Source organism: Macrobrachium nipponense, chromosome 26 (genome assembly GCF_015104395.2).
Source record: "Macrobrachium nipponense isolate FS-2020 chromosome 26, ASM1510439v2, whole genome shotgun sequence".
Lineage (NCBI taxonomy): Eukaryota > Metazoa > Arthropoda > Malacostraca > Decapoda > Palaemonidae > Macrobrachium > Macrobrachium nipponense.
The window spans coordinates 9933092-9943091 of record NC_087215.1 but is presented as its reverse complement, the minus strand read 5'-3'; positions in this window follow the sequence as shown (position 1 = coordinate 9943091).

Sequence of the window (10000 nt, the reverse complement as noted above, 5' to 3'; positions counted from 1 at the left end):
TCATCCTTGGAGGACCTCAGTAATTCTTGTCAGTCACCAGACTGTTGTGACTTGTGGGTTTGGGATCCAATATTTCTTTCCTCCAGATTTTGGAAAGGATAAATGGCAAGAGAATGGAATGTCAATGGGGGATAAGGTTAAGGGATGATGAAGGAGGTATGATAAAGAAAGAGAAAGCGAGGTTGGAAGGGAATGAGGGAGGAAAGGAGACGAGGGAAAATCTCAAAGGGAAAACCTTATATTGGAGAATATGATGTAGCATAGAAACCAAATAACGATAATGACAATTTAGAGATCACAAATTACACGGAACACTTTTAAATAAAATGCTTTCATGTAAACCTGTTGACATCATGCAAATAATGTTCTGGGACGTCTGACTAATAAGAAGAAATCCTGCAGTTACCTACACTTAACTTTATCAATTCACTCTCTAATACTGAAAGTCTGTGGGATTTATCTCACAGAGTCCTCTCAATACAAAAAAGGATCCTCCTCTCTCTCTCTCTCTCTCTCTCTAACACACACAAACACAACAAAAACAATGACGAATGTATTACCGAAACACTTTTACATTTTGAAAGACCTTTTGACAAACTGGATACTTCTCATCAGAAAAGTTGTGCCAACGAGATGTAATATATCAATAATAATAATAATAATAATAATAATAATAATAATAATAATATAATAATAATAATAATAATAATAATGATAATAATAATAAATATCTTCCTTGGCCTTCAACTCCTAGGCTGCTTCCTTCAACCGAGAGATGAATAATAATAATAATAATAATAATAATAATAATAATAATAATAATTAATAATAATAATAATAATAATAATAACAACAACAACAACAACAACAACAACAACAACAACAAACAACAACAACAATAATGATAACAATAATAATAATCACGAACGCTTTAACAGAATAAGGTCCAAAATCTCATTAACCTACCAATAACTCGCCGGACGTAATTAACCCGATAAGCCCTTTTATCCCCGACACATTCCCGGATGACCTTGATGTTCTCATTCAGGGGATTAATCTAACTGGAATCTCACTGAAAAGGGCCGATCATTATTAATCAGATTCCGATGGCGTCATCAAACCGTAATCACATCAGCATTCAAATCCTGAAAGCTGGATCATGATGATCCATGCTCACTTTCTGTTTGCGTAAGTGATGATGGATGTTATTTTCCGGCGGAATGGGGAACGGAAAGTAAAGTAAGTGATGACTGATACGATGAATAAAGGATTTGCTTCATTACGAAAGGATATCATTCACGTGAGAATTCATCAGGTTAAGAGTCATAGATCATCTGGAGTATCGTTTTTACATAACGATTCTTCAGAACGATTCTTGCCAAGTACAGATTTAGGATTTTGGCTTTCGCGAAGAAACATATAGCCAGGGTGTGGGGGCGTCGCCCCCTCAAAAAATCTATCGAGACATTAAAGTGAAAAAGGAACGAAATGCTAATCACATTGAATGAACAGTAAAACCTGATCCTAGAGATAAGTGAGCACACGATTTCTTCTCTTAGAATAGAATAAAAGGTCTTTGAGACATCCTAATCATTGTAACTCTCTCTCTCTCTCTCTCTCTCTCTCTCTCTCTCTCTCTCTTTAAGTGACTTACTGGCAAAGTGGGCAATTATTATCAGTACTTCAATGCCAGGGGAAGAAAGAAGATAAAAACAACGAAGAAGAATAAAACAAAAATTAAAAAAAGATTGTTGAACAAATCACATTTGCCTTCAAAGTTCCCGAAAGTAATTAGCCTCATACACTTCCTGCCAATCACATCCTTAATCGGGGGTAGAGCCCCCCTAGAACCCCCTGATGGAGAGGGGCGAGAGAATATTCGATTATCAGTCATAATTTAATTGTGTCGCCAGATCTCAATCACATCAGTATTCAAACCAGGAGACTCAGGTCATAACTGGTCATTTTGAGAGGGAATATTTTAATGATGGATATTATATGACACGGGAATATTTCAAATATGGATATTATATGACACGAGAATATTAATTGCAAAGAAAGTGATGGTTCTCGCAACAAATTATCAGGAATTTACTTGGAAGCGGCAGAATATGTTGTTCGTAGGAACATATGAGATAGTTGATTGGTATTTTTTACGGGATGCCCAAGAGCAAGAGCTTGTGCTGGTATGAGGCCACTTCAACGAATGAACGATCAGCAGCCACACCCCACCCCTCTAAAAAAATAAAAAATAAAGTTTTTCCGAAGGGAAATGTTTAGATATATTTAAAGCTCCCGTGGGTCAGTCTTCGAGTGTGAAGTTAGAGTACTCTCTCTCTCTCTCTCTCTCTCTCTCTCTCTCTTACACACAAGATATGTGGCACGTGGAATAAACTGCCACCAGAAGTTGTAAACAGCAACAGTGTGGAGAATTTAAAAGAAAGCTAGACAAAATCATTAGAAGAGCACTGTGAATGCATGAAAATATATTAATTCCGAGGTAGAGCGAATTGGATATTAAAGGACATTTGTAGCTTAATGCATGTATATGAACCATGGTGATGTGATAAAAATTCATATATATATATATATATATATACTATCTGCAGTATGATCCTCAAACATCAATTCAGGATGGATGTTTTTAAAAGAAGATTTATTCATTAAGAAACATTTCGCACATGACTATGTGCATCATCAGTCTGAAAAATTACAAAATAAACATTAAAAATACTAAAAATACACAGGATTCTTAAAATGACAATTAAAAAACATTAAAAGACCAAAAAAAAGAAGCAAAGTAAAAACAACTGTTGTTACACCAACCTTCAGGTACAACGGAAGAAGATAGAATGACCAAAGAAGGAACACCAACCTCCAAAGACGACTATGCCAGATATAGTTGAGCAGAAGAGCAACCACCGTTTAACGATGGAACGAGTCTTTTAATATATAATGACTCTAAGGTAGTCAGATAATCTGCATCCTTAAAATACCCTAATATGGTAAAGTGATGCTTCTTGACCTCAATTTTACAAGATATCTCCTCGGTTGGACTAACAAGTCTTTGAGGCATCCTACTCCTTGTAACTCTCTCTCTCTCTCTCTCAAATTCCATTCGGGGACACTTCTTCACCCCGAAAGCTTGCTGACAAGAGGGACAGAAGACCTTATCAATAATTCAAGGCGACCTCCCTTCATGTTCCCGCTTCTTTTGAATGACTTCCAACCTTTGGCCATAATATTCTCAGGAACATTCCTGATACGAAAGAGGAATAACGGAAGAATGAGGCGATAATGGAGACAATGAGAAGAATATCAAGTGGAACAAAGAATGAGGAGGAAAGAGATATGGTGGAGGAAGTAAGGTAAGATAATTACTGGAGATAAACAATGAAAAACTGTCTTAGGCAGGATGAGAAAGCAATATGGTCAATGAAAGTAGGAAGAAGAACTCGGGATGTTTAAGGATACAGAAAACTCAAAGAAGATTAATTAAAATAAGAAAAAGAAATTGGACTGAAAACAGTCGGTTTGAAGGTAACTTTGGAGGTAATTCTTTCAGATGAAATTCATTCGCTAAGAAAGAAGTCAAGTTGGCGATTGCACCAGAAGGCCAAAGATGTTGATCTAAGTCTTCCATGCAATAAAACCTGTCATTAAAAGTTTTATTTCAACAGAGTATTCCTTCTCTATCTATCTCTCTATTTAGGTTCATTTTCTGCTAAATTATCTATATTTATGTTCAATCCTGGTATATATATATATAATATATATATATATATATATATTATATATATATATATATATATATATATATAAACCTGGGGGAGGAATCTATTGATAATATATAAATAATTATTGTCTATAGAAATCAAAGTTACTATTATTTGGTTTCCGTGTTGAGCACATTTGAGGAATACGCTACCAGAGAGAGAGAGAGAGAGAGAGAGAGAGAGAGAGAGAGAGAGAGAGAGAGAGAGAGAGAATTATCAAATTAAATCTCGGGAGTATCGCCAAGTGAAATGACACAAACTCGTTTATAGTTTCAATTAATTTAATTACAAAAAAAAATGAGAGAGAGAGAGAGAGAGAGAGAGAGAGAGAGAGAGAGAGAGAGAGAGAGTCATCCAATTACAGATCTCGGAAGTAACATTGAAATGGAATGACGTAAACCCGTTTCTACAGTTCCAATTAATTCCATCTAAAAAACGAGAGAGAGAGAGAGAGAGGAGGAGAGAGAGAGAGAGAGAGAGAGAGAGAGAGAGATAACCATCCAGTTACAGATCTCTGGAACGATGATATCCAATGAAATGAAATGGAATTAATTAAGCGCTCTGGACTAACTTTCACCTGAAAAATTGAAGTCAAACCTCAATTCTGGAAGAATTTAATGGCACCTACGCACAAAGAAGGATTAATAGATATTCCTTTGAGCTGAGAATAGAGCCAAGTAGGGATAAATGACGTTTCCTTTTATTATCTTTCATCAGTTTCTCCTAAGATATTCAGGTTATGCAAGACAGTGGAACGTGATGCATCTGGTGGCAAGATATTTCAAATAAAACTAATAAATGATTTAGAGGCGTTAAAACCAACAGAGAGATTTGGAAATCCTGGTTGGACTCTCAATTGTAATCATTTCAAGCGGAACTAAACAAAGTCTGTGTATAGAAACAGATCTAAACAACAAAGATAATTGCATATTAAAATATTCAGTCAATAAATAATAATAATAATAATAATAATAATAATAAAAATAATAATAATAATAATTAATAATAATAATAATAAATAATAATAATTAATAATAATTGTTTCGTTCGCATGAAAATATTCACCAAAATCATCTTAGTCTTTATCTAAGAAGAGATTAGCAGAGATCTTTTCTTGAGTTTTTTTTTTTTTTTTTTTTTTTTTTTTTGCAAAAAACAAATTTTTGGAGGGTTGACTCCAAGAAGTTGTCTTTAGAAAACACTAAACCTCACGAAGTTGCCTCATCAGGATCTAAGAAGGAGAAGAAAGTGACGATGGAAAAAGAGCTACTGAAAATAAACCGAGCGGGGAACTTGGTATTTAACATTTACCCTAAAAAAGATAAATAAAATAGACGCTAAAGTTACGATTCGAAAATCTGTTCAAGAAAAGAGGCTTGCATATATTTAACTTATAGATTCATAACAAATATCTCTTTTAAAAATTTATAAATGAAATGAAATTAGGATATGATGACGATCAGGCAAAACGATTTTTGATCTGACTAAAAATGACATCATAACCCAACTCCCAATTAAAGCTGAATCAACTCCCACTGAAGAAATAAAGGGGAACGGAGGTAAAGCAAAAGGCTCAAAAGTAGACATAGCTAGGGGCTGAAGGGACGCTGCAAACACACTTTAGTAACGCCTACAGTACACCACGTGAGGGGTATTGTCAACACAACTCCAACCCTCCCCCATTATCCCCTGCAGGGCTGTAGGTGTCAAGGTTTGAAACAGCAAAGCCGATTGCAATCATCTTTGATTTTCTAAAGACAAAATCAGCGACAACAACACTCCACGATTATGTCATCCGTCAACATGGCGGAATCTAGTGATGGAAAATGGAGTCAATCATTTTCATCAAATGTTACCTTTTCAACCTTTACGTAAAGGACGCGTGAGGAAAAGTCTTCATAAAAAAATCTTTTCGCTAACAGAATTCCAGATGATGGAATAATCAGAAAAATTAAATCATGAAACAACTACGGACAAACTTTTCGCTTTTCCACAAACAGATAACCTGAACTTTCAATTTTCTAAAACTCTCTCTCTCTCTCTCTCTCTCTCTCTCTCTCTCTCTCTCTCTCTCTCTCTCTCTCTCCCTACTTAAAAAATTTTTCTGATGCAGCACTGCAATATGAAATCTTTGCTAGGACCCAATAAGGTCGAAATTCCGTGGTCAGGAATATCTAAAATACAAAAAAATAAGAAAAAATATAATTCAGTATTTTACCTTCCGATCTGAAAAGTGTCAGAAATTTATTGTTGTGATTTTATGGTGTTGCTTTTTCTTCAAAATCTGCTCATTATAATTAATTTATCACTCCAGTGAGCTTTATTGCTAGTGGTGTGAGTCTGATATATATATATATAATATATATATATATATATATATATATATATATATATATATATATATGTGTGTGTGTGTGTGTGTGTGTGTGTGTGTGTGTATGTATAGATGTATGTATGTATATATAATGCCTTTTCCCCCTTTGGAGGGATTGCTGTAGGAGAGGAGAGTCCTTCGGTTCCTCAGGAAGTCTCTAGGGATGAGGGTGCGACACCCACGCCCCTATTTTGACTATGACACCTGCAGGCACTGGGGCCAATTCTCTGACAGGTAAGTAAATGTGAATGAACTTGTTTACAAATCCCTTAACACCGGAAAATAATCATTATGTAAATAGTACCAAATAAACAATCTGAAAACACTGAACATCAAGTTTCAAAATAAACTTGATCATTGTAAACGTCTTAATGGCGCATAAAACCATCTAAAATTCAGTATAAAAATATACATATGCCAAGTTCATGATAAAGTCTTAAAATGTCTGCCATCATAAAGATTATGTACAAAATGTTGGCATTATAAAACAAGTCTAAAGATATTATTACCAAATAAAAAAAATCTTTATAAAGCTTTGACAAATAATAAAGAAAACTGCAAAATAGACTTCAAGATCCATTGAAACTGAGGATAATTCTGAAAGAATTTACCATACAGTTATTTTACATAATATCCAAAAACCTGTAAAATTAATCATATATTAACCAATATAAGAGAAAATATCAGTAAGAATAATCAACACCATATCAAAATCCTTATGTCAAGGGGAAATGAACTTGAAATTAATCATATAAACCGTAAGAAAAAAAAAAAAAACAGTAAAATACTAAGTGCCACAGAAAACTCTTCAATAAAACACCAAGAAATTTTCCCACGTTAACACAATACACATTTTGAGCTTCGTCGAAAGAGAGTTTTAAGCACAAATTGGGTCAGTGTTGGATATTCGTTGTGAATAAATGAAAAGCTGAAATACTGCCGCCTTTTGCGGTTTTTTGTTGGTGTTCCCTTCTCTCTTATTTCATTATCCTACGCTGTGGCAACATTAGATTCTAGTGATGGGAAAACAAGGTTAGAAGTTCAGGTCGTTCAGAATGCATTCCTGTGTTTGATAAATGTTTGCAATTTAAGCGAACCACGTATTCAAGAAAATTTGTAAAGAACGGTAGTTATGAAGGAGAAAAAGCGTCTATTGCACCCCCCCCCCCCCCCAACAATCCCCCCACACCCATGTTCATTTGACTTTCACTAGTCTCCACCTATCACCTCTCTTGGTTAGTAATTGCGTATATTATATACAAACAAAGCAGAGGTAGTCTTCCAATTCGCTGGATTTCAACGCCCAACTAAAATAGTTAGACAACATCCAACAAAAAACTTTTCTTGTAAACAGAACGCCTGTAGTTGGAAGTCTCTCTCTCTCTCTCTCTCTCTCCTCTCTCTCTCTCGTTCCTGATTCCCCGACGTCTCATTTACGCGACTCAATCTCGCTCCTGTCTGGGAAGAAACCAGAGGTGTCTGCTGTCTGCAGCGGATGGTCGCTATAAATACGTTTCCCTTATAATGACATTAAGGAACAAGACCTATTGGGGGTTTGTCGTAAGACTTCTTCAGAGTTCCGCACTCTCTCTCTCTCTCTCTCTCTCTCTCTCTCTCTCTCTCTCTCTCTCTCTCTCTCTCTTATGATACAATCTTACATTACCAAGGAGGCGTATTCGAAGAATGTCTAATTAGAAAAACTACAAAGGATATAATTTTCAAGTTACTAAAGCTTTCCTAGATTAAAAAATGTTACATACATATGTTATACACACAAACACACACACACACACACACACACATATATATATATATATGTGTGTGTGTGTGTGTGTGTGTGTGTGTGTGTGTGTGTGTGTGTGTGTGTGTATAACATGTGTATGTAACATTTTTTAATCTACGGAAAGCTTTAGTAACTTGAAAATTATATCCTTTGCTGTAATTTTTTCTGCTAATGTATATTTAAATATATATAATATATATATATATTATATAATATATTATATATTTTATATATAATATAATATATATAATTATAATAGACAAGAGGCTAAACAACACAAACATCAACAAGCACATTCACTGAAGAGGAAAATATTGACCTCATCCTGACCTAATAAGAAGAAAGTGACTTCATAAAAGAGGGAGAAGAATAAATCCCATAAAGTGCATCATCTCTCATAAAAGACTCCAAAATACGACACTAAAACTATGGGGGTGGGGGGGGGGGGAGATGGAATCTCGATAAAAACAATAGAAATAAAAATACCTTGAGACTCTCTCTCTCTCTCTCTTTCTCAAATAAACATCAAAATCTCTCTCTCTCTCTCTCTCTCTCTCATAAACATCAAAATCTCTCTCTCTCTCTCTCTCTCATAAACATCAAAATCTCTCTCTATCTCTCTCACATAAACATCAAAAATTCTCTCTCCTCTCTCTCTCCTCTTCGTCCTCTCATCTGACTGCAATCTTTCTGGTAGGCTTTACATTTTGTATGTATTTATATAATTACAAGATGTTACTTGGTCTTCTCCTGTATAATTTTAACTTGACAATTGTGCATGAGTTAAATGCCGTAAAGTTTACTTAATGCCTGTTGGATATAAAATGACAACAATTATAAAGTGAAAGATTTGATATTACTCATAATAATGATAATTATGGCTATGAATATTAATTTTAATCATTATCATGGTTATAATTACTAGTTTCACTTTATAAATGTCATCACTTTATACCAAACAGCGATTAAGCAAATTTTATAGCACTTAAATCTAGAATTATGGGTTCGTTCATAAAAGTATCACGAACAGTGGTTAGTGTTCGAGTTTGGCTGAATTTAACATAAAAACTTCCTATACAGACAATCAAATCAAATATACGTGGCTATTGATGCAGTGCTCCCCCTGTGTATTGCAATTGTATCTATCAGGAATTTTTCATTATTTTGGCAGCGCTCAGCTACTGAAAAAGTGCGGGAGCTGACAATCCTCTACGAAATCTAATCTAGACTCACACAAATACACACACACATATATATGTGCGTGTGAGTTTGTATCCTGGAATACTTTCTGGAAGAGAGGATTCTGGGCGCTGTTGCCTTTCCAGAGCTGCATAGACAATAATGTTGAATAAGACTGTAGTAGATTCACATCAACCGTGCAATTGATGTCTAGGCCAGTCTCTTACGACCCTCCTGATTGGATGTTGATAAGCCAATCACAGGGGCCAGTCTCTCGAGAGAGTTCACAAGGGTAGGATCTATGTTCCACCTCTGCTGGGGTATACATCTTTCAAAAGTATCCCTGAGGAGAGGTGGAACATACATCCTGCCTATGTGAATTCTCGAGAGAGACTGAGAGTTTCCAGCCCTGTGATTAGCTTATCAACAGCCAATCAGGAGCGTCGTAAAGGACTAGCCTAGACATCAAATGCACGGTTGATGTGAATCTACTACAGCAGATGGTCGCCATCACTCGAATTATACTTAGTTTCGCTATCAACACATATTTACAGATTTATCTATCATATTAATTCCCTTGGCTGCCTGTGTGTGTCTCCCCCCCCCCTCCCACCACCTATCCTCTCCCCCCACCTCGCATCCTCATCCCTTTTCCATTGATTTATGACGAAATAAAATCGTTGAGATCGACTGCTATGAACAAAATGTTTACAGAATCGTAAATACATCAGTTTTTTTTATTATAGAAAGTAATGTACAGGTTCTTCTAATCAATATATCACTTGCTTGACCTTCGGAATTCATGAAGCGTCTCATTATTTCTTTGTCCCCAACTCTGGAAAGGCGACAGCGCTCAGAATCCTCTCTTCCAGAAACTATTCCAGGATG